At 42.2% G+C, this 22,311-nt stretch overlaps 1 protein-coding gene and 1 pseudogene across 3 annotated transcripts in view; both read right to left on the bottom strand.

Annotated features, from left to right (window-relative positions):
• Positions 1 to 22,311, bottom strand: part of THRB (thyroid hormone receptor beta) — a 234,587-nt gene that overhangs the window by 112,094 nt on the left and 100,182 nt on the right. The window lies entirely within an intron of this gene.
• Positions 6,808 to 6,920, bottom strand: LOC137162511 (U2 spliceosomal RNA; annotated as a pseudogene).

Here is a 22,311-nt window from a genome sequence, read left to right as displayed (position 1 = left end):
ATCTAGTCCAGTTCTTAGTGGACAGGTGTTAACAGTATAAAACTACCACCAATATTGGCACAAATTAGTAATCTCAGCAAAGAGGCCACCATCTGAATGAGTCTGGAGACTTAAGACTGTCACACCTGGAGAGTGGTGAAGGATAATGTGAAGGAAGATTCCCTCCAACATGAAAAACTTTAGCTACCAGAGCTATTCATTAGTTCCATTCTTCTGTTTACTTAGAAATTCATTATTCAGCCACCCACAGACATATTTTCTGACTCACTCACTCATGTTTTCACATGAATTTAATAATCCTGAAATATGAAAAGTCATGCAAGACTTCTTATTGTGTGAGAATCCACGTCTCCACACAGACTTTCTCATTATGCAACACAGAAGACTGGTAACCCCTCAAACCCTGAATAGCAGCATGGAGACCAAGAATGGGAAAAAAAGAGCATTGCTCCTAACTCTCAGCTGTTTCACACATTCAGTCCAAATTTCCATTTCCCGTTTCCTCATGTTTATACATATATTGTGTTGTTAGGATTTGTTAACGCCAGATTATAAAACATCGGTGATGTTCAAATATCTTCTTTACATATGATGGATTTTTGTTCTAAATTATGTCTTGGGAGTCCATCTCGTTTTGAGTCATTTTGTTGTGTTTTGAAAAAGTATTTTCCCATGTGTGCCCTTAAGAAATTTAACAACTACACATCAAACAGATGCCACCACCCACAAAAAAAGATGATAAAAAACATTTAGAAATCAACCTCTCATCCACACAAACTCTTAAGCCAAGATGGTCACTGGCCCTAATACAGCCATGTTTAGGACCTAGGTGTCATCAGCTGCTGTCCTCCCATTTGCACTGCTTGTTTGGATGACCACTTGGGGTGTAGGAGGAGGCTCTGTAGGGCTGTTACTCTCCCCATGAGTGAGTGGGTGAGAAGCAGGCAGAGAGGAGCTATGCTGTTAGAATGGCAGAAGTAAACTGTATCCTATAAAGGGCTCCAATGACTTCCTTCGTCCCAGGAACAAGGGAGAGCAGGAAGGAACGGTGACTCAGTTCTTTCCTAGGATTGGCTGCTCCTGAAGTGGTGCAGCTACATGCTGCCTCAATTCAAGGCAAAAGCTCCATTTCAAGGTGTAATCAGCAGGTTCTGTTAAAGCTTGGTAGCAAAGTAGGGACACAAACAACTTTTTCTTTTATAAAAAAAAGTAAAATGAAAAGACAGATGAGTGAAAACATCAAGTTCTTCACTATATGTGTACAGGTACCTTTCCCCCTCTCACTAATTTAGCTAATTTTATAGTCTGCATTTCTAAGAAGACAGAGCCCATTGCCAAATGTTCCTTATTGGGTTATTTTTGCATTCATCTCCCTCAAGCAGCACTACTGTATTATGTATCAAAACAACCGTGTGTGAGGATTTGATATCCTGCTAAAAAGTAAAGGTTAGCCATAGCTACAGCAATTGGAGCCCAGACTGGAATTTACCAGCTTGTTTTCCTGGAGTACCTTTCCCTTTTGAGTTTGCTGTAAGGTTTTGCTCTCATTTCCCCATGAAACGCTCCCCTGTACACTGCCACCTGAACTCCAAGTTTGAACTCCTCTCTGTACACTCACACTGAGTGACCTTCCTTCTGGATGAACAGAGCTGAGTATGATTCTTTGACTGCTCCTTCCCACTGAGGGTCAGGGTGGGTTTCTGAAGCAAGCCTAGCCATGCCATTGTAGGAGCTAGTGACCAGAGTTGAGAATTAAACGGAGGTCTCTAGTACTGAGCCTTAGCCATATGGGCACTGGCTTCCTCCTTTTTATTGTTAATTTCACTCAGTATGATTCTGATATCACGTTCCTATGCTTTCCCCATTCCCCTTTAACCTGTTTGCTCCCTGTTTTTTCTTCTTAGTAAGTTTCCTGACCCTCATTGAACTCAAGAGTATCTAGTAATTCAGCTATCATCCATCCTGACCACTTAGCACCACTGAAAGTGAGTTACAGTGCACACAGCATTTTATTCTCTTCTTCTTGTCCAAGATCTCAGACGAGCGACAAAGTTAACACCCATATGTTCTTAGATTTTTTTTTTCATTAAAAACTGCCAAACATAAAAAAGATGTTTTCCCTGCAGTGAGACCAGGCCAAGCAATCAATACTCCTGCATTCTCATGATGATGTTAGCAAGTCTGAGGTAGATTGTTAAGCTCTGAAATTCAGGGCTGGGACAGGAATATTTAGACTGCCAAAATAGCTGAAGAAATTAAAGCCCGTCTGACTATCTTCCAGAATTCTGGTGAAGAAAAGGGAGGAAACCAGAGAGACTCAAGAAAAATGGACAGAAGCCCAGCTTGGACGTTCAAGCCAGAATGGTTTCTGGCCAAACAGGAAGGTTGGCGAGTAAACAAATGAAGGCTTTATTACAGGCTTTCGTAAGCAGCATTATAAATAATACATGAAAAATGTCAAGCCATTTAGATTTCAAGCACCAAGATAGGATTTACTCTAGAAACAAAATTATGTTGGTTGATATCTCTTCAAACATTTCAGCTGAATGTCAAAACCCTAGGACAACTTAATCAAGTGAGAATATAAGGAGCTGTTGACAACTACAATATTCAAACATTTAATCAAATGGCAGAGTTGGCCAAAGACAGAATAAGGATAAGGCATATTTGATCCTCAGTCAAAAACTCAAGCCCTCACAAAGAAACTGTGTTCACAAATTGTCCTTCCCTTTGCTACCATAAATAAATAAATAAATAAAAATTAAAGGGAGAAGAGGGATCCAATTTCTTAACCAACTCATCTTTCAGCAATGTTTGAAAGTAAAACGTAAGTTAGCACTGCTGCAATACTTTATTTTAAAAGAAACAGTTACCTAGAATAGACTGTTGGTGTGAAAGAAAGTTTAAATAAAGCATGAGAAGAATGACCTTCCAACAAAGGTCTCTTCAGTCTTTCAGGAGTGCTTAAAAAAGCAATCTCATTTCAAAATATAGAGAATTTTTCTCTCTCTTTCTTTCTGTCTTTCTTTCTCTTTAAAACACAGTTGAAAATTCAACACCCCTCAGAAGGTGGAATCTTAGGTCCCCTAGCCTGGTCCTCACAGTGCAAAGTCTGAAACACAGACTTGTTTCTTCTGTGAGCATGTTTGAGGAGCTGAGTGGACCTACCTCAGACATCCAATAGCAAAGGGATTTTTAGACACTCTGCCCACTGTAGAACAGTGGTGGCAGTCTGCATGGAAAAGCATGGTGGGGAAGGGAAGGGAAGCGGGGGCTGAGACAATGGTGGAACATGGCAAGTGGATCAGTGCCTAAAATCTTGTGTAAGGGGGTGCGGTGGGCTGCAACACTACTCCAGACCAAACAATGGAGTGGGGGCTGTAGGGGTTAAAGCAGGGGTTCCCAAATTGTGGTACACATACAATCTCTGAGGGGTATGTGTGAGAAATTGTGTAATGGTGGATTTTATTTATTAATTATTTTATTTATTGCATTTTCATAATAGACTACTCAGAAAACACTTTAAAGCTCTGTGGCAATTTATTATATAAAATACGGTAGTTAATTTACTTCAAGATGTACCAGTGAGAACACAGATACACAGGGACGCTGAGGTACAGAGTCCTCACCTCTAATCACTACACAGCACGGGTTCAGTTGTCCAGTAACTGTCCAGGCTAACTGAGCTCAGAACTTAGTCAGCGTATGTTTTAGTCGTGGTCACACTATAACTATATCTATACATAACAGTGAAATATGGACAGATGGCTAACGATAGGTAGTGTTAAGTAGAACACACAAAGTATCAGTGATGAGAAGGGTAGGGGTACACAGGCAGCTGGTAGATCTGGAAGGGGTTACACAATAAGAAAAGTTTGGGAACCTCTGGGTTAGAGGACTGTGAACATCTTATTCCTCCCGCAACTCACCTGTATGGCTCCCGTGCAAAGCCCACTTACCCTGCCTTTGTTAAGGTAGGTGAATTTCAAGGAGTAGTACAGGGGGGTCACTCACTATAAAATATCAAGCAAGAGAGTCTGAAATATTTCTGTGCAGAGTGTTAGAAACATTCTGAGATTCAGCCTAGAACTTCTGAATATCTTCATTTAAAAAAATGAAACATTAAGAATTGCATCCTATCTCCTGAATCTTCCTGCAGCCCAGGACAGACAAAACACTCTTCCAAGTTATATTTCCTAACTGTTAAAAACAAACAAACAAACAAACACCCTAAGCTATTTTTCCTGCTCATTTCTTCCAGTCACCCAAAAACGCAACTGCAAGACAGGAAAGCTTTGCACAGTATCGAAAATAGAAAAAAAATTAATCAAGAAAAAAACCTCAAAACACAGAATTTGAAAAAGTAATAACTTCTTTTTGGCTAAATATAGAAAAACTAGATTGACATTTAAAGAATCTGAAATTCTATGCCATTTTAAATAAAGGCGATGTACATAGCAAAACATGAATTATAAAATTCTTGTAGCACTCTTGGGTCGCATAAATCACATTATGAGCTCAGCTTACTGCATACTGGATATAACTGGAATGAAACAATGGTCTCATATTTTGAAATGACTTACAAACAGCATATCTTTTACATTAGTTTTTATTTAAGTTAGCATTATATCTTAGATATATTTGCTCCAAAATTTTCTAGCTGAAGACATTTTATTTAAAGCTATCAGTCCATTGCAGGCTATCTGCTGTGCAATAAGCAGTTTAAACATTCCATGTAATCATATGAAAGTAAAAGCCATCAGCAACATGCTGCTTGGAAGTGGTAGCTTACACACTGAAGTTGCAATATTATTTTGCTTTTGCTATGTATCATGTATGGAACTATATTCAAACTAAGCATATGATCATAGTTATATAATTGTCACTCACTATTTAGTATGATTCATCTAAGGCCTCTTTAGCATTAAACAAACTATGGGTCTAATCCTAAAAACTTTACTCACATAAGTAATCTCTTTTCCCTCATGTAGAGAGTGCATAGGGTGAATAATTGATTTTTTTGCATTGTTGGCAGTTCTGATAAATAGGTGACAAAACTGGTTTGACCAAAACCAAATCAGAAAAATTAAAATGTCAATGAATTGAAAGAGGTGACAAAAATTATGTTTCGAGTCAAATTAAGCATTTTGTCCAACTGTTTAATTTTGTTTCTTGGCACTTTTTAAAACTTTCTTAAAAGCAAAGGAAACCAAAGTCTAGATTCACAAAATGGCTGGAGGAGGAGGAGATGGTGGTGGTAGGGCTGTTTCCAGGCTATAGGCTATTGTGGGGTGGGTCTCTCTCAATCTCTCCTATTGAAGCTGTGCCATATTGTATAAAATACTTCAATAGTCAAGGTCCAGAGAAAGTAAGAATGGCTCTATAATCCACTGCAAGGTGGAACACCCAAATTCAAATTCAAATCCCTATCCTGCATCAAGTGGAGTGGGGAACTGAACCTGGGTCTCCTACATCCCAGGAAGAGTACCCTAATCACTGGAATAAAGGTTACAAGGACAGTGGCAGCACTACCACTACCTTTACTCCAACCATTTTGTGAATAGCTCCTAAGTCCCCAAAAAGAAGTATTGACCAAAACTATTACAGTAGTTGAATTTGGGAAAAGTTTCAGGTTGACTGAAACTACATTTCTTGGTGAATAAACTTTTTGTCCAAAAAGTTTCACTCGGCTTTACTCATCACATAGTCCATTGGGTTCAAATGGACTACTTATGTGAGCATAGATAACTCACATAGGGTAATTGTTGAAAGATGGGAGTCTGTAATTCTGGCTAGAACAGGAAGTGGAAATACTAAAGTACACTGACAAAGCCATTTCTGCCATGACTAGAACCAAGGACTACTGGAAATCAAAGAAGACTATTCTCAAAACTTCTTCCATCCCAACTTCTTTCTGGACTAAAGGTGGTGGGTTGTGGAGGAGGGGGGAGGGGGGTGTTTGAACAATCTTGGCTGTTTATGTCGGACAGTTGATCTTTGGCTGACACTAGGTATAAAGTGGAATCAATGCATGCATCCACTTCCAATGATTTACTATTACTTTGCACTAATTTATATGGCCTACTATCCAAGGATCATGGAATACTTTACAATCATTAATAAATTTAGCCTCACGACACCTGCCCTCTTCTACGACTAGTATTATTTTACATCTGAGAATATTCATGCAATGGGACTATTTGGCTATGTGTCTGCAGGGTTGACTCTCCAGTGACTAGTGTTTGTAAGATCTGGCAGAGTTGAGATTGGAACCTGGATCTCATAATTCCTAGTCTTGTACCTTAGTCATGCAACCACAAAGCATCACCCTAATAAACAAAATATCTGGGGAAAAATTCTACAGATAAAATGTTTTTTTGGGGGGTGGGGCAGAGATGTTTAAAACTATTTGTTTATTTGTACATGTTTGTAGCACAAATAAAGAGAAAAGATGATGCAATAGAAGTGGCAAATGGAAAGAGCTTCTGGTCCTGCCTTACAACTAGTTCTTAACATGCTTCAACAGAGACAGCTACACAGTCCAGTGGTCTGAGCACAGAGCTAGGAGCCAGGAATCCTTGAGTCAGCTTTCATCTCAGTTCTGCCACTACCAATGAAGCCTTAGGCAAATCGCTTAAGCAAACTGAGGCAGGGAAGTTATCTGTATACTAAGGTCAATAAAACCTACCTCAAACGGATATTGTGAAGATTCATCAGTGTTTTACAGTCCTTGGAAAATAAGAAGTGCTGTTTGTTGGGGCTAACTATTATTGTTAATAATTAAGCTCTTTAACAACTGTCTGGGATGACAAGTACAAGAAAAGTCATTGTTAATAAAAAGTTCTCAGATCGAGAACATATCAGATATTAAACTGATAAGAACAGATACTACGCTTGATCTTAGCCTGTGTTACAGCAATTTGAGCCTCTCCTGGACGCTAATTTTTCATCTAGTTTTAAATGCTCTCGCTACAAGACATTTTTCACTTTTAGTTGTTGTTCACATCCCACATGATTTTGCTGTATATTAGAAAGCATCATTTAATATCAGACAAAAAACAATGTAGAATGACATAGATCACTGCATCATTTGCAAAGTGTCCATTAGCGCATCAGAGAAATAGTGTTTCTTTTCTCCCTGAGCTCCTGCTGACAGATCTAGGAATTTCTAGGATTCATTCAAGGCTATAGTACTTGCCTGAACTAAGCATACTTGGCCCTATTTTGAAGACACTTACACTCACAATACTGCAGCCCTTATTGCACAAGTCAAAGTGAGTCTGAACAAGAGTTGCAGGACTAGTTCCTTAAATAGGAAAAGGACATTTCTGCTCTTGTTAACTGATACTGTTTATGGTTATGCACATTTAATTGTGTTTAGACATAGTGCATGCACTATTGCTTTTTATTTTTTAACAGAAATACTATCAGAAGATTTTTATCACCTCAAATGGATTAAATTTACAACACATTTAGTACAAAATTAAAAGCACACATTAAATTAAAGTGCATCATCTCCACAGGGTCATTTGATGGGAGCCAGGAATCTGCCTATCAGTTGAAGGAATTCCCTAACCCCCAAAGAGATATACTTATAGTGAGGCAGGAAAGTAATTCAGAAACGAACATAGCCCAGCCCTGGTTTCTGATGTGCAATTATTGGTTTGTTGTGTGCTTTATTACATAACTTTAAAAACCCGCCACAAAATAATTCAACATTCCATGCCTGCAATTAATGTTATGCACAGGGCCATATGAGAGTAAGTCCTGCCCTGTCCTGGGACAAGATGGGATCGGGGAAGAGTGAGGAAGTGGTAAGGGTCTCCAGTTTACACAAGCAGGATAAAATCCCTCCATAGCATTCAATTAATTCCAAACAGAGATGGCTGGCTAATACTTTAATTTGCACACCATCAGCTGAGGGGTGTGTAGTCACTCCCCTTTCCCCCCATCTCCTCAAACAAGGTTGTGTATATTCTGCCATCAGCACCAACACAAGATATGAGTAGGAAGAGAAGCAAGTTGTTCTGCTCAGAAAAGCAGCAAAGGTACTCTCCATCGCATATTCCTCCCTCTTTGCTGGCAGGATTTCTGTAGAAGGTAAGATTCCAGGCACCATTTCTACACCTTAATGCACTGTCCAGGGCAGAATTTCAGGATAACCTACCGTAAATCCTGACCAGCCTCACTTCCTGGCCATGTATTATGGAATGAAAAGATTGCAGCACTCTTGGAACACTGCAAAACTTTGATCGGAGAAAGACAAACTAGGAGCACCTATTCCCCTCTGACTTGCAACCCACTCTCCTCCCCATCACCTACCTCTGTCTCTGTCCTACTTCTCTTAAGAGGCACAGTTCATCTCCCTGCTGGCAGCAACATCTCTTCTCCCTCGCACATCTCTGCATTGCCACCTCCCCTCTATGGCAGCAAGCCCGGGGAGCAGTCAGAAGTACTAAACAGTACTCATTTTTTAAAGCGTTGAGATGTTATGGCAATGAGCACCACAGATATGCTTATGAATAAAGAGACCCTGACTACTGCCCAGAAAAATTATTTCCCCATAAATTAATAAACGGACGATGCTTATTCCCAATAGGGTGAAATTCAGCTCATGCACGGGAGCTGCATAGACCTTATAACCATTTAAGCCTCACTTGAACTATTAACATGAGGCTTGTGTGGGCTCTTTACACTGCAGTGAATTTCACTCAATAGTGAAAAATATAGTTATTAGAAGTGAAAATGAACATTTATTTGTGAATACCATCTAAAAAACCAAACACCCCTGTCTTCAACCAAAGCACATAGACTTTGTTGTTTGGATTTCCAGAGGTTTATTGGTATGTAAATTGAGATGATCCAATCTGACACTGCCAGGCCAGCCTGTGGTTACAATTCAAAGCCCATGTTAACAGGCATGTTGCTTTGACAGTTTTTAGGTCTCCTACTTGGAAGTATAAATCCAGAGTTAAAATTCACTCAGTCCTCCGTCTGTTTCTGGGGTCAGAGACCTGGTAGCTTGTCTAAGTTGCACCTGATTACATGCATTGTAGATTCCTGGTTGATGCAGCTTATCTGTGAATTTCTCTCCAAAATATTGAACTAAAACAGTGACAGAAATGCCTTAATGACAACACCATAATAGATATTATCCACTCAGATCTTAGACCCATCCACAGCATCATGCCTGTTCTGATCAAAGACTTCCCGTTTGTTTGATTCTTCTATATTTCCTAGAAGTGTTCAGGATATTCTATTAGATGTATTTGTATTTAGTGCAATATATTGAAAGCACACCTCCATAGCTCAAGATTGTTAAATAAAGCACATAAGGCTTTGTGGTTGTGGTTATGACTCTCGGATGACTCACTGCTCTTCCATTTATTTTATTCACTTCTTCTATTTTGGAAACACCAGGACAGATTCTTCATTTTGTTACATTAGTGAAGCTTCACGGGTGTCTTCATGAGCTAATTTGTGCCCTGTTAAGCTGCACAAGGGCCAGGGGAAAGGAATTAGCAAGGCTCTTTCCTCCACATAGGTAGAATCCCTCCATAGTAAATGAACATCTGCAAAGCTAACTCATCATCATCCTTCAAATCCCTCCTTAAAAATTTTCCTTTGCCATAAAGCTTACAAAATAAAAAACGCAAACAAATGTGACAGTGGTTAGGCTGCTAATGCACTGAGACCGCAACCTATCATTCTGACCAATACTGTCTCGTTGTTTTCTTGTACTACCCTGCCAATCTCTCTGTATCCATGTGATGTGTCTTGCCTTATACTTAGATTGTAAACTCTTTGGAGCAGGGACTGTCTTTTTGTCTGTTTGTATAGCACCTAGTGCAATAGGGTCCTTGCCCCTGACTTGGGCTCCTAGGAGCTTTAATACTATCATCATAAAAAATTGAGTTACAGTGATTTAAAACAGGTGTTCCAGAGTTCAGAATCAGATCCACTGTCTCTAATGAACTTAGGACGCTATGGAATGTTCACTAGATTCCTATTTTAAATTAGTTTACATTACATGTTTCTCCTGGAGAAGATTTCTAATCAATACAGTTTGTTTTACAATTGTTACATGGATGATCTCACATTTATTTCTCAATTTCTGCTCCTTAGTTGCAGGTACAGAAAATATGATCAAGTGTTATGGGGAGTGAACAACCGGATAGCCAAATATTTCCCAAAATCCAATTCTGGCAAAACTAAAATAAGAACTTGAAAAATGTTTGCATGACTTTTTGTTTGTTTGATTTATTTTAAGCTGTCACTGCAGAGACCTTAGAACCAAACACTGTTTGGTTTCTAAAACTTTCATTAGATTATGCTAATCAGTATTTTCAAGCATGGATGCCTACAGTTAGGCTTTTAATTCTATATATAGGCCCCTAAATATAAATAGCCTGACTTTCATGAGCTCTGAATTAAGCCAAAGGGAGCTGTGGGTGCTCAGGACTTTTGAAAGTCACATCACTTTAAAGTGGTGGCTAAATATGACTATAGAAGCCTGACTTTAGGCAGCTATGAGTATTTTGGCAAATACGACTTACAATATATAGGACTTCCCCATGCACCTCTGAAACAGAGGGATTTTCAAAAGTGATTAAGTGAGTTAGGTGCCTAACTTCCATAGATCTTAGCAACATGAAATCCTGATTTTGCATCAAGATGCTGAATAAAATGTAATTTCACTAAACTTCTCTGCATTTTAGATTTTAGTAATATTGAAGTATACGCTAAGGGTGAAATTTTCCAAAGGGGTTCAAGAGATTTAGGTGTCTAAAACCCATTGAAATTCAGTGGGATCTGGACACTTAATTTCCTTAGGCTCCTTTGGAAAATCTCAGCGTAAAACATAAAAGGGATCACACAAATTATTATAAATTTGTATTATGGCAGCGTGTAGGGGACCCAATCATGGATCAGGCCGTGCTGCAATAGGCACTATACAAACACATAACAAAAAGCCTGAAGAATTTACAGTCTACGTATGAGACAAAAGACAACAGGTGAAATACAACATAGACAGGGGGAGCAAAAGGACACAAGTAACAAAATGTTTTGCAAACCCCTTTGTCATACGGCAGCCACAGCCTAGAACACCCTCTGCAGCAGGCTGTGGCACCACAGAGATGCCTACCTCAGTTTCCCTCCTTCAGAATTCCCAGTACCTCCCCTTCATTCTCTTGTCTCAACAATACCCCTCCTTGGTGGCTACTTTATTACAAAAGCTTGTGCAAATAGTCCAAAACGTAAGTTCTGACACATAGCCCATTTAATACCCTCAATATGTATAGTCCTTAAAACACCGCTCTTCCCAGCGGGAACCCCCACAGCTTCTCTGCTGGGAATTCATCTTCACCAGGAGAGCATCCCTCACTTCCTCTGGCCCTCTCACTGTTCCCCTTAGTCCAGCTCTCCAGCATGGAGACATCACATAAGACCCTCCACTGCTCTCCTGCCTTCAGCCCTCTGGCCCTGGCCCTGGCCCGGGGACATTAGCCAGCAAACCCCTCTTGCTGATCTCCTTCTTTCACCCTTCTCCCATAAACCACCTTCCACAGTCCCCAGGGAGCTCTCATCTGCCCTTTTCCTGATGGACTACTCTGATTCACCACATCTCTCCCTCTCTCAGATGCTCCCTGATCCTTTATAACGCCAGGTGTTGTCACACCCTCTTAATTAGCCAAACTTGAAGCACCTGTCCTGGTGCTGGGGCACCAGACCTGCTTCATTTGCAGGAGCCAGCCCCCCTGTGATGCCCATCAACACACAGGAAGCAGTGTGACAGGTTTCTGCATCCTGTCAGCAAGGTCACATGATTCTCAGCTGCATTATTAATTCTGCATCTTGCTTGGCTTTTTGTGTAGACAATGAGGCTACAGAACTGCAACTGCTATACTTCCATTCACCTTACCCTACCCAGTCCCCTCAATAGCCTGAGTATAGGAAGCATTTTTTATGTTTAAAAATAAAACCAGATCAGGCGTTGGACTTGTCACAATCTGCATGGAACTTGGAAGGAGAAGCACAGGTTGTTGTAGGGAAGGCTAGAGAACCCATCACAGGGACTGATGGGCCAGTGAAACAAGACTCTGCTTTTTGTTAGGGGTAGTCTGCTGCACCCCAGCGGAGGCACAACAGACAGTACACAGAAGAAGGTCAGAGAACCCCAACTTTGGCAGGCAGCCCGCTATAACAAAAGAATTAAGGATCTGAGGCCACTACGTACAGATGGATAGGTCTGGGTCCAACCATCCAATAGCCACACAAAGGAATGGCAAAAGGCAACATTCAAGCTGCCATGTAACACTGATCGTATGAGGTTGCTACAGACTCAGGACAGCAGTGAAGAGAAAACCAAAGACAGCTATGGAGTGGTGGCAGAGAGCAAACACACCCAGACAGACGGGGCAATGCCAGGATCAGAAGAACATGGTGCCTCAGCCGTCAGCTGGCCTGACATAGGAGAATCAGAAGAAACAAGATACATGAGGAAGCACTGAGGACCAACATGATGCCACCCAACAGAAAGAAGTAGCACCAGGGTGGAAGCAAGTCGCCCACCAGCTGCGATAATATAAAAGAGAAGTAGGAGACTAATTTGAAGACTAGCACCCTGGAAGGAATATGAGGCCTAACAGGCTGCAATGGGCTAGCAGTCAAGGCGTCCCTAGGGTGGGCTATGTACTAGTAATCCTTTGGTCCCAGCAAGACAGCAAATATTTGTCCAAAAGACACAATTGTTCAAAGGAAAGATGTTGCAGCCTGCATGGAACTTGAAGGAAAGAGAATAGGCTGCAGGAGGGAAGAGTTTGGAGAGCCCCTAGGAAGACAGTCTGTTTGCACGTGGCTGGAGTTGCACCCTGAAAATTGTTTTCTTAGTAAAGATGTAAATTAGTTTTAGAAACATGGAGTCCTCTCATGTTATTATGCCACGTGTGCAAGGCAGATGTTAGGAGGTGGCAAGCAGGGGCTTCAGCTTCATCCCCACACAGCAGGGCTTGAGCTCTGACCTTCTGCCATGGGCCCAAACAAGTCTAACGGCGGCCCTGAGCACATGGTAAATGAAACAGGATTGAACATTCATGGATCCTCTTAAACATACATATGTGTACTTAGGAGAGATGAAATAGGAACATTTTCTGCTGGGATTCTCTTTTTTAATAATTACTATTTGATTACACAAAATATCCACAATCATACAAAATGCTACGTACTTGCATGATCCATGGTTGCCATAAGTCTGAATTACTTAACTACTGTGTGATGAAGATTTCAGCCTGTTAAATTAAGATGGAGGTTTTCGTATTTTTTTAAACAAAGATAAAATTATCAAAATCAATACATCAGAGTTTGTAAAAGCACTGTGGAAGCCCCAGATAAAACACATTCTCTAGAGCAGATGCAAAGTGAAGTATTGTTATGAAATTTATGCAACCAGATGTGCAGGAAAATGAAATGAAATATCAACCATAGTAAGACACACAAGTTACATGTGTGTCATGGATTGGCTTTTTCCTTGGAAGTTTCCTATCTAATACTGACCTGGCCCAAGGTGACATCTTCTGTATTCACTGAAGCTCCATGGACTGCGAAAACAGCATCAGGAATCAAACCAAGACCTCCCATATAACACTGCAGATCACCAGGAAAGGCATTGGGTACATAAAGGGTGAAAATCTGGCCTCACTGAACTCAATAGGAGGTTTACCATTGATTTCAGTGAGGCCAGTATTTCCCCTGAAATCTTTCAGTCTTTTTTTAAAAGTATACAATATCATTAAGCAAAGACAATGCTACAAGCAACAAACCTAGAAATCATGATATTCTTTAGCTGTCACCCATCCATGTACTGACCAGAACCAATCCCTTTTAACTTTCAAACTTGGGCCAGAATCCAATGTAGTTTTCATTGAAGTCAAAGAGAGCTTTGCTATTACATGTACTGGGTAAAAAACAGGCTTAAAAGAGACCTACAGAAGGTCACTTGTTTTAAAGCAGTCACTTCCTATCCCTGAAGCTGCAAATTACTCTAACTCCCATAATTTATTCATCCCATGATTCACTTATAAATATGCAATATAATTACGAGTTTGTCATACTACTGGCTTTAAAATTTTATAAACTGCTGTTCTTGCTGCCATGAGAATGTGATCTTCCAAATCCCTGCTGGCACAAATATTCTGGACATTCACCCTGGTACCTCTTTCTGAAGATAAGGGAAAAGACATATAGTGCACAGTACAAATGTAATTTTTAAGTCTGTGTAATTTCTAACACATTTTTTTCAAACATGGCAAAGGCATGAGACTGCATTTCACACCAAATAAAGTGCATGTCAAATTTGACATTTAAAAAAAAATTAACTTCTAACCGAGATCAAAACAAGGGCTTGGTTCAGATCATTCTGATGTTGATTTTACATTAGCATAATTCCATTGGCTTCACTGAAGTTACTCCAGATTCACACCAGTGTCGGTGAGATGAGAATCAAGCTTAATTGTCTAAAACATTTTTAAACTGGAAAAAAATGCTTCCCCTGCCACATTCAGATAAATCAAAACTGGAAGGATGTTTTTTAATGAGGCTTTGAAAGAATTCACTTCTCAGCAAAGAAAAATCATGAGAAATATTTGTTGAAAACAAAAGGAAGGAATGTTTGGAAGATATATGTAACTGAGATAGGGATTTCACTGATAGTGACATCTTCATTTTAATGATACAGGCAGTATATTATGTCCATCCACTCCAGTGAATGTGTCTTACTCTATGATTGTAAAGCGCTGCGTAAAGTGATGATGCTAACAATAGTAATGATGTTCCAGATTGTGCCTCCTAGATTGTGCACGGGGGATCCTTGCTGCAAACAGATTTCCCCATCTTCCATGTAGACAGGGAGTGTCAGGTACCACCATGATACTGCGTTCCCCACCACCAGACTCATGGAAGCCACTCCATGGGTTCAGTTGTCTGTATACAGAGAGGCAAGGGAGAAGGAGTTGGCAGGCCAGGGCAGACACTTTGTCCCTTCCAAATCAGTAGGACATAATAATAAATAATAATAATAATAATAATCATATAATAACATCAGGGAACCTGGCTGTATTATCTTTTCTATGTAGCATCCCTAATCTGTGGGTCTGAGAGGCCACCACAATCAGGAAAAGATCATGGTAGTGCAACCTCAGTGGAATCACACTGCCAAGGAAGGGTAAGGGGTGTCAGAGGTCAGAGCCAGTGCAGGCGTAAGGGGCCTCTGCACAGGAAACCCTGGCCCATGGATCCCCTGGGATCCATGCAGATACCTAGCAATCCAGCAGATTTGAGGATAGGTCTGGTGGTCTGTTCCATGGGGTACAACATTATCCCTGATGGAACAATGCCAGATGATCCTCAAAGACAGCAGTTCTCAACCTTTCCCACTCCCAGCTATCCAGGCGCCTTCTTCCATTTAACTATATGGGAAGAGCAAGGTGGTCATTGTCCCCTTGATCCCTGTTCTTGACCTGCTGCATGTCTTGACACCCCCACGATCAGAACTCACGGTCAAGGAAATTTCATCTGTTGAGCCCATTTTCCATGGGTTTCTCACCATGGGAGAAGTAAATCCGGGCCAATAATAAATAAATAAATAAATAAGTGTTCTGCAAACACTTGCGAATCTCTTCAGAGCCAGTTTTATGTCATCATTTTTTTATACAAAGTATTAATTAGAGATTATTCTATTTTGGCAGAAGGAATATCAAGAGAAAGATGTGTGCTACATCAGCTCTGACAATTGGCTTGTTTCCTTTTGGATTAGTACTTTGTTTAGAAGCTTCAGACTACTTTGAAGAGCAAAGAAATTGTGCCAAGAGATGCATCTCAGACACACCAAAGTGTGAGGGAGGAGTTTTGAAGCAATTAGGTATTACCCAATTAGCATCATCAAATGAAACAAGTTGACTGACAGGAAATAATATGGGAAATGGTTCTAATGAGAAGGTAAATTGGCACTTGGATGCTCTCCAGGAAGTAATTATCTCTCCAGATAAAAAATGTACTACTGCTGAGAAAGGACTTTCAGAGGTCAAGGACAAAGTGGGAGGAATGGAGGCCTTCTCAGAGACAGACCTCAATGGAATGGAAAAATAAAATAGATACTGGATTAATAGCACAGAGAAGAAGGGATAGCCAGGCACTGTGGTAGCGAATATCCTTAAGAAATGTATCACTCCATAGTCTATATGAATACCTAGTGTCAGGCCCAGGCCATGGGCAGCCAGTGTGCTTTGGTGAGCTGCTAAATTGCAATCAGGAGACAAGTCTCAGGGTCAGGAGCAAGCCAGGTCAGAGTGCCAGGAAGTCAGGGTCAGGCCCTCAGTTGCAGGCAGATGCAGTCAGAGTTGAACCAGGTCAGATATCAGGAAGCCAACGTCAGGCACCAAGTTCTAAGCAGCAATCAGAAGTCCGAGTCTAGGGTCTACTACGGTGGCATGCCGAGGTGGGGGGAGACCAGACCTGCGGGTGCTAGCCCGCAGGTGGGTGCCGGGCCAGCCCTTCACGACACATAAGGGGCGGGGGGCACAGGAGGCTCTGAGGGCACAGAGCCTCCTGCATCCCCCACCCCCTGCGTGTCATGAAGGGTCGGCCCGGTGGCACCCCCCCAGGCCAGGGGCGTGAGGCCACTCCTCCTGAGCCGGCATGGGGCTGGAATGAGAGAGGCGGGCTTCGCATGGCAAGTAAGTGCAGGGAGGGGGTGCAGAAAGTCCCCCAAGCAGGAGGGGGAGGAGGTAAGTGGCATGTCCCCTTGCCTCCCCACCCACACACAGGTACAGATCCCCCACCCCGGGGCAGCTGGGGGGCGGTGCCGCCTGGTGGGAGCCGGGGACCCCTCCTGCCCTGCACCAGGAGGTGGCCCTGGGGAGTCACAAATGCAGGCTTGGCCCCTGGGTGCCGGAGACCCACGGTACACCACTGGTCTACTACAAGCACAGTCTGGAGCAGAAACAGGCAGGCAATCTGTGTTGTTACTCAGACAGCATCTTGTCCTGGCTTCTGGATTTAAATACTGGTATTGGCCAATCAGTGGACTGTGAGGGGCCACCACTCAGGCCCTGCTGAGTGATATTTCCTGCTGAACCTAGCTTCACAGTGTACACCAGTGAAACCCTAACCCAAGCATCCAATGTTGCAGGTGCCTCAGCAACCTAGCACCCCACAGTCCCAGGTTATAGTCCCGTAGGTTCTTACACCGACTAACACAGGGTTTTTTGGGTTTTTTTGAGACAAAGCTCAAATAGGTTCTGTCAAACTGATGTCTCTAAACAAACTGAAATTTGGGACTAGAAAAAGAACAGCCATGGTCACGTGTGCAAGTACAAACTGCCAGACCAAGATTTTTACAGCTATCTAGAAAACCACAAAGCATTTATACCAAGCATCACAGATTTTATTTTATCCAGATTGCATCAGTGTAATGAAGAGAGGAGAAGGAACAGGGTGATTACAAAAAGAAACACAAAATCTTACTCATTTTCTGTTTTATCCAGCACAACTGAGACTCAGATTTCAAGGATGTTTTTGTGCATCCTTACTTTCCTTATAGAAACAGATACATATTCCTTGCACTAAAGACCCTGAAAAAGAGATGAACTCAGACAATAAAAATCAGGTGGCTGAGAGATGCAGATTGCATCAACTCTAATTCCTCATTTGGAAATTGTTTTACTTTATGTTTTTCATCATTTTATAAAGATTTGGCTGGTACATACTTGAAAATTATATAAAACAAATCTAATGACAATAACTGATAAAAATTATACCAATACGGTAATCATCAGATACAGGTAATAGTAATAAGATATTTAAGAAATCATGAATATTACTGTTGGAAAATTTCCAAAACCAAAGATGTAATTAACTAAAAAAGTGTACCTACCAGCTGCTTGAATGGAAGCAACATTACCCACTTGTGGATTATGATAAGGTAAATAGTAGACGTCCTTTATTATACTGATCCTACGCAGAATTTGTATTTCTTCTCTAAAGCGATTTACTTTTCTCATCATGATTTACTTTGGAAAGCAGGCAAAAATACCAGCATGTGTGCTGCATAGAGTTTATGGGAAGATGATTGAGGACACCCATCTACAGCCAGCACAACTGGTGGGAAGGAAGGCTGCTGGAAGCCCACACCTCTCATGGAGAGCAAGCATCCTAGGCTACACCTACAGAGATCCATTAAGAAAAGCTTCTCAGTTTGAGAAGCTGAGGCCCTTGCACAAACAGCAGTTTCTCTATCAGTTCTGTGCTTTAAACACTCCTGACCCCAGATAGAGACTTTCTTTACTCTCAGGCCCCAGAACCTTACATATAAAGCAGTTTCCCCATTTAATACCAAGGCCTCCTTCAAAGATTCAGCCCGTCTAACCAAAGTGCCTAAACATTGATTACAAGAGTACTAAAAAAAGAGGCCATCAGAAAAAAAATCTTGTTTGACCAGTGGCCAATGGGTCATTTGTTTAGATATGCAGACATAGGACCAGCCCCACAAACAAGGGAGGAAAGATGTTTGTGTTGATATAGAGTTTAACAACAAGGTTAATATGTAACTCCTCGGCTCTCAGAGGTGTGCCTAAACAATAGTGCTCGGAAGGCAATAAAGAGCATTTAGTTTTTGGACATGGCCACAGAACTAGCTTCAGAATATACACCTAAGTGAAGTATGGAGTAATCCAATATTAGGTATTTAGAGGAATGAACAGTTGAAGGCTTTCTGTTAACATATTGTTTTCTTCTTCCTCCATTCCTGGGATGATTTTCATGTCATAACCATCTTTTTTATATCTCACAGTGACATTTTCTGGGTTGTTTTACTGCACAGTTTAAAAGAGATTGATGAATGGATAACATCTTATAAATATTTTACTATATCCTGGGTGATTAGTTATAAAGGGCATTGAGCATTTGGATCTCAATTCGGTATGATAAAAATCCAGGTTAGGTAATTAGCTGATAGGCAATTAACAGGATTAATAGCATACGCAATTACCCACAGCCAGATCAGGATGGCATGATTTTATGCACATAAGTGGGATTATTTAGTTAAGTGATAGGCATTTAAGCAAAGTGCACAGTATCAGAAATGTGTGTGCTTATTTGCAGGCATGTCTGAAAAAAGGGTTTCTTGAATATCCAGCAAACATTATAGTTATATGCGGAGCTGGTAGTTCAACCTATTTTGAAGATGCTCACCAATTCCTACTATAAGGCCCTATTTTCAGTTGTTTATACTATTGCCAAACTGCAACCATGTGGGCTGAAACTGTCCATCCTGGGTATCTGCCATAGCCTGAATTTTGGAAAGTTTCAGCCAAAACAGTTCAGTTCACTTCCAAGAACAAGGCTAGGGAAAGTTATATTGTTTTGCAATGTTAAAAACAAAATTCTGGTCACCTTTTCTTTGGGAAGTTCTAGTTCCCTCCTGCTTTGGACCAGGGACTTGAAATTTGACGGCGGAGGGAGGAGAGGACGAGGTGGTGTTCCTTTATGTCAAGGAAATGCTTTGGCTTCGCTGTGAAAATCCTCCCAAATTTGACCAATTTATAAACCTTTGAAAAATCTCAGTTTGTGCATACTCATTAGACTTAGATTTTAGCAGCAAAAGTCACCAAAAATTTTGTCCTCACTGGGCATGCTCCACCCCCTCGCAATTCCTAGCACTGACCAGACTGTGCATACAGCATCCCCACAGAGAGATGGCGCATAATCGAAATCCAGGGCTACATAGGCTCACTAGGACTTCTGTAATTGCTGCTCTGGGCAGGGGTGAGCCCAGGCACTGGAATTGAGAGCAGTTCTTTTGTACTCTCTATGCTCCATCCCTGCTGGCACCAAGACAGCATGGAGGAAGAAGCCATATGACTGAAATGCAGAGGGGACAAAAGCCAGGCCAGGGGGAGGGAAAAGGTTAGATTGGGACAAGGAGACTGGTGCGACTGGGACCGGAGGGATATGAAGGAGAGCCAGAAGCTGTGACTGGGAGCTGGGTGGAAATAGGAACTGGCTGGAGAAGAAAACTGGGAGCTTGGGGTTGGAGTAGGATGGAGGGGAAACGGGCTGGTTGGACAAGGAGACTGGGACCAGGAGCTGTGGAGAAGGTGGGGAGAGAGACTGACACTGGATGAGGAAACTGTGTAAGTAGCCTAGGACTGGGAGCTTTCCTGTATACTGAATGAGGTAGGGGTCCTGTGAAAAAATAGTATATGATCATGTAATTAAAAAAATTGATAATATATAAATACAAGGGAGCTGAATTAAGTTGGCAATGCCCTGATTTTCAGAGGTCTAATCACCCATAATTACAGCTGGAGGCAGTGAGTCCTGAACACCTCTGATTATTAGGACCAAGATTTTTTTTAAAGGGTATCTAAAGTTAGGTTCCCAAATCTATATTTAGAGCCCTATATAATGATTGGGGTTTGGTGGGAAGAGACGGAGGAGGGAGAAGATTTTCAAAGGTAAAAATGGCACGTAAGTACCTAACTTCCATAGCTTAGGGAGTTACATGTCTAATTGCCATTTCTGCCTTTGGAATTCTGCACCCAGGAATCTAACTTACGTCACCCACATTTGAAAACACTGGCCTTAGTGTTTTGATATAAACAAAGGAAACTGGAGCTAGCTCATTTACATTAACCAACTTCAAAGGATAAGTAAGAGTTGAGAGTCAAAAGCCAGACAGAAGTTTCAAGAGAAAAAGTCACCAGCCAGAAGGGAATGGGGGTACATGTAAGTCCTAAACTGTCCTCTGTAGGGTGAGAAATGGGGAAAAGGCTCTGAGCTAGTGAGAGAATTTCTGCAAGTTTCATTAACTTTCTGAAATTTGTCTCCCTACATTTTGGGTGATAGCCAGCCCAGTACTTGAGAGGAAGGGTCAGGGTAAAGGTTAAATTTAAATCATTTACACCTTTGCTATGTTTGCTGGTGAAATGAGTGAACTTCTTTGTTATATTTATTATAGTCATGAATCAACGCTCCTGAATCAAAGGAAAGAGTCCCCTGTTGATTTCATAGGGCTTTGGATTAGGCCCTATGAGTCCAAATAAAACCATATTTAACTGACTAAAAGAAATGACTGCCAGCTGTAGATATTTTGTATTCTTAAGTCAATTATTGGAGACATTTTCTCCATGACTATGCAGTGTACCGGTTCTCTTTCCATTAAGGAGAAAGAGGAAAATGTGTCTTATACTACTTACTGGGCTTAGAGCATTTTAGACTATAATAAAGCAAATGAAAGGCATGCAGGCTGTGCAGTCCTACAGTTCTTCTTTTGTTCCTGATCTCCAAATTATACTTCTCTGGCTTGCTGAGAGGTCTGGTTGGATGTAAACTTCAAATACCCTGTAAGCGTTTCTGGTTCCGCGGAGGCCACAGCGGCTTCCTACAAACAGGGAATAGCTCGCGTTTGGCGAGTGAGTAGTCCTACTAGTCCGCCCTTAGGCAGGGTGAGCAGCAGTTACTCGCTCCGGCCCCCGGTCACGGCGGGCGAGCAAAGAGTCAGTGGCTCCAACCCCTAGGCAGGGTGAGCAGAGGCAGATCGCTCAGGCCCTCAGGCAGGGCGAGCGAACCAGGAGTCAGTTGCTCCAACCCTTAGGCAGGGTGAGCAAAGGCAGATCACTCAGGCCCTCAGGCAGGGTGAGCGAACAAGGAGTCAGTTGCTCCAACCCCTAGGCAGGGTGAGCAGAGGCAGATCGCTCAGGCCCTCAGGCAGGGCGAGCGAACCAGGAGTCAGTTGCTCCACCCCTTAGGCAGGGTGAGCAGAGGAGGCAACAGCTTCAGGGGGGGTCAGGAGAGCAATTCTCCTGGGGTGGCTAGGGAACGGGGGAAGGGGAGGGGGACGCAGGCCCACCCGTCTCCACTGCGTCCCAGCCCAGGGCCCTAGCAGTGGCAGAAGCGGCTGCCACTGTGCCGGCAGGGCTCCCGCCGCAACACACCGGCTATAAGGCGGCTTCAGCCACAGGCCGTGGCTGTCCCTGGGCTACTTCCTCCCCACTGACCCTAGTACCTGCTTCCTCCGTGACACGGGGATAGTCCACCTGGTCTAGTGCCGTCAGTCCTTCCTCATCAATGGGGGGTAAGGCAGGAAGCTCCTCTTCAGGGGGCAGCTCCTCCAGGTCGTTGGAGGTGGGGAATGGCTCGGCCTCGGGCAGCTCCTCCAAGTCCTGTCCCGCTGCAGGGAGGGGCTCGGCGGCCGGCAGTTCCTCCAAATCCGGCCCGGCCTCCGGGGGTGCCCGCCACTCGGGCTGCTCTGGGGTC

This window comes from Emydura macquarii, unplaced genomic scaffold, assembly GCF_026122565.2.
Source record: "Emydura macquarii macquarii isolate MOO-44397 ecotype Brisbane River unplaced genomic scaffold, CSIRO-AGI_Emac_v2 contig_2422, whole genome shotgun sequence".
Classification (NCBI taxonomy): Eukaryota; Metazoa; Chordata; order Testudines; family Chelidae; genus Emydura; species Emydura macquarii.
The sequence above is the reverse complement of the archived record's forward strand: the minus strand, read 5'-3'. Positions and strand labels throughout refer to the sequence as shown.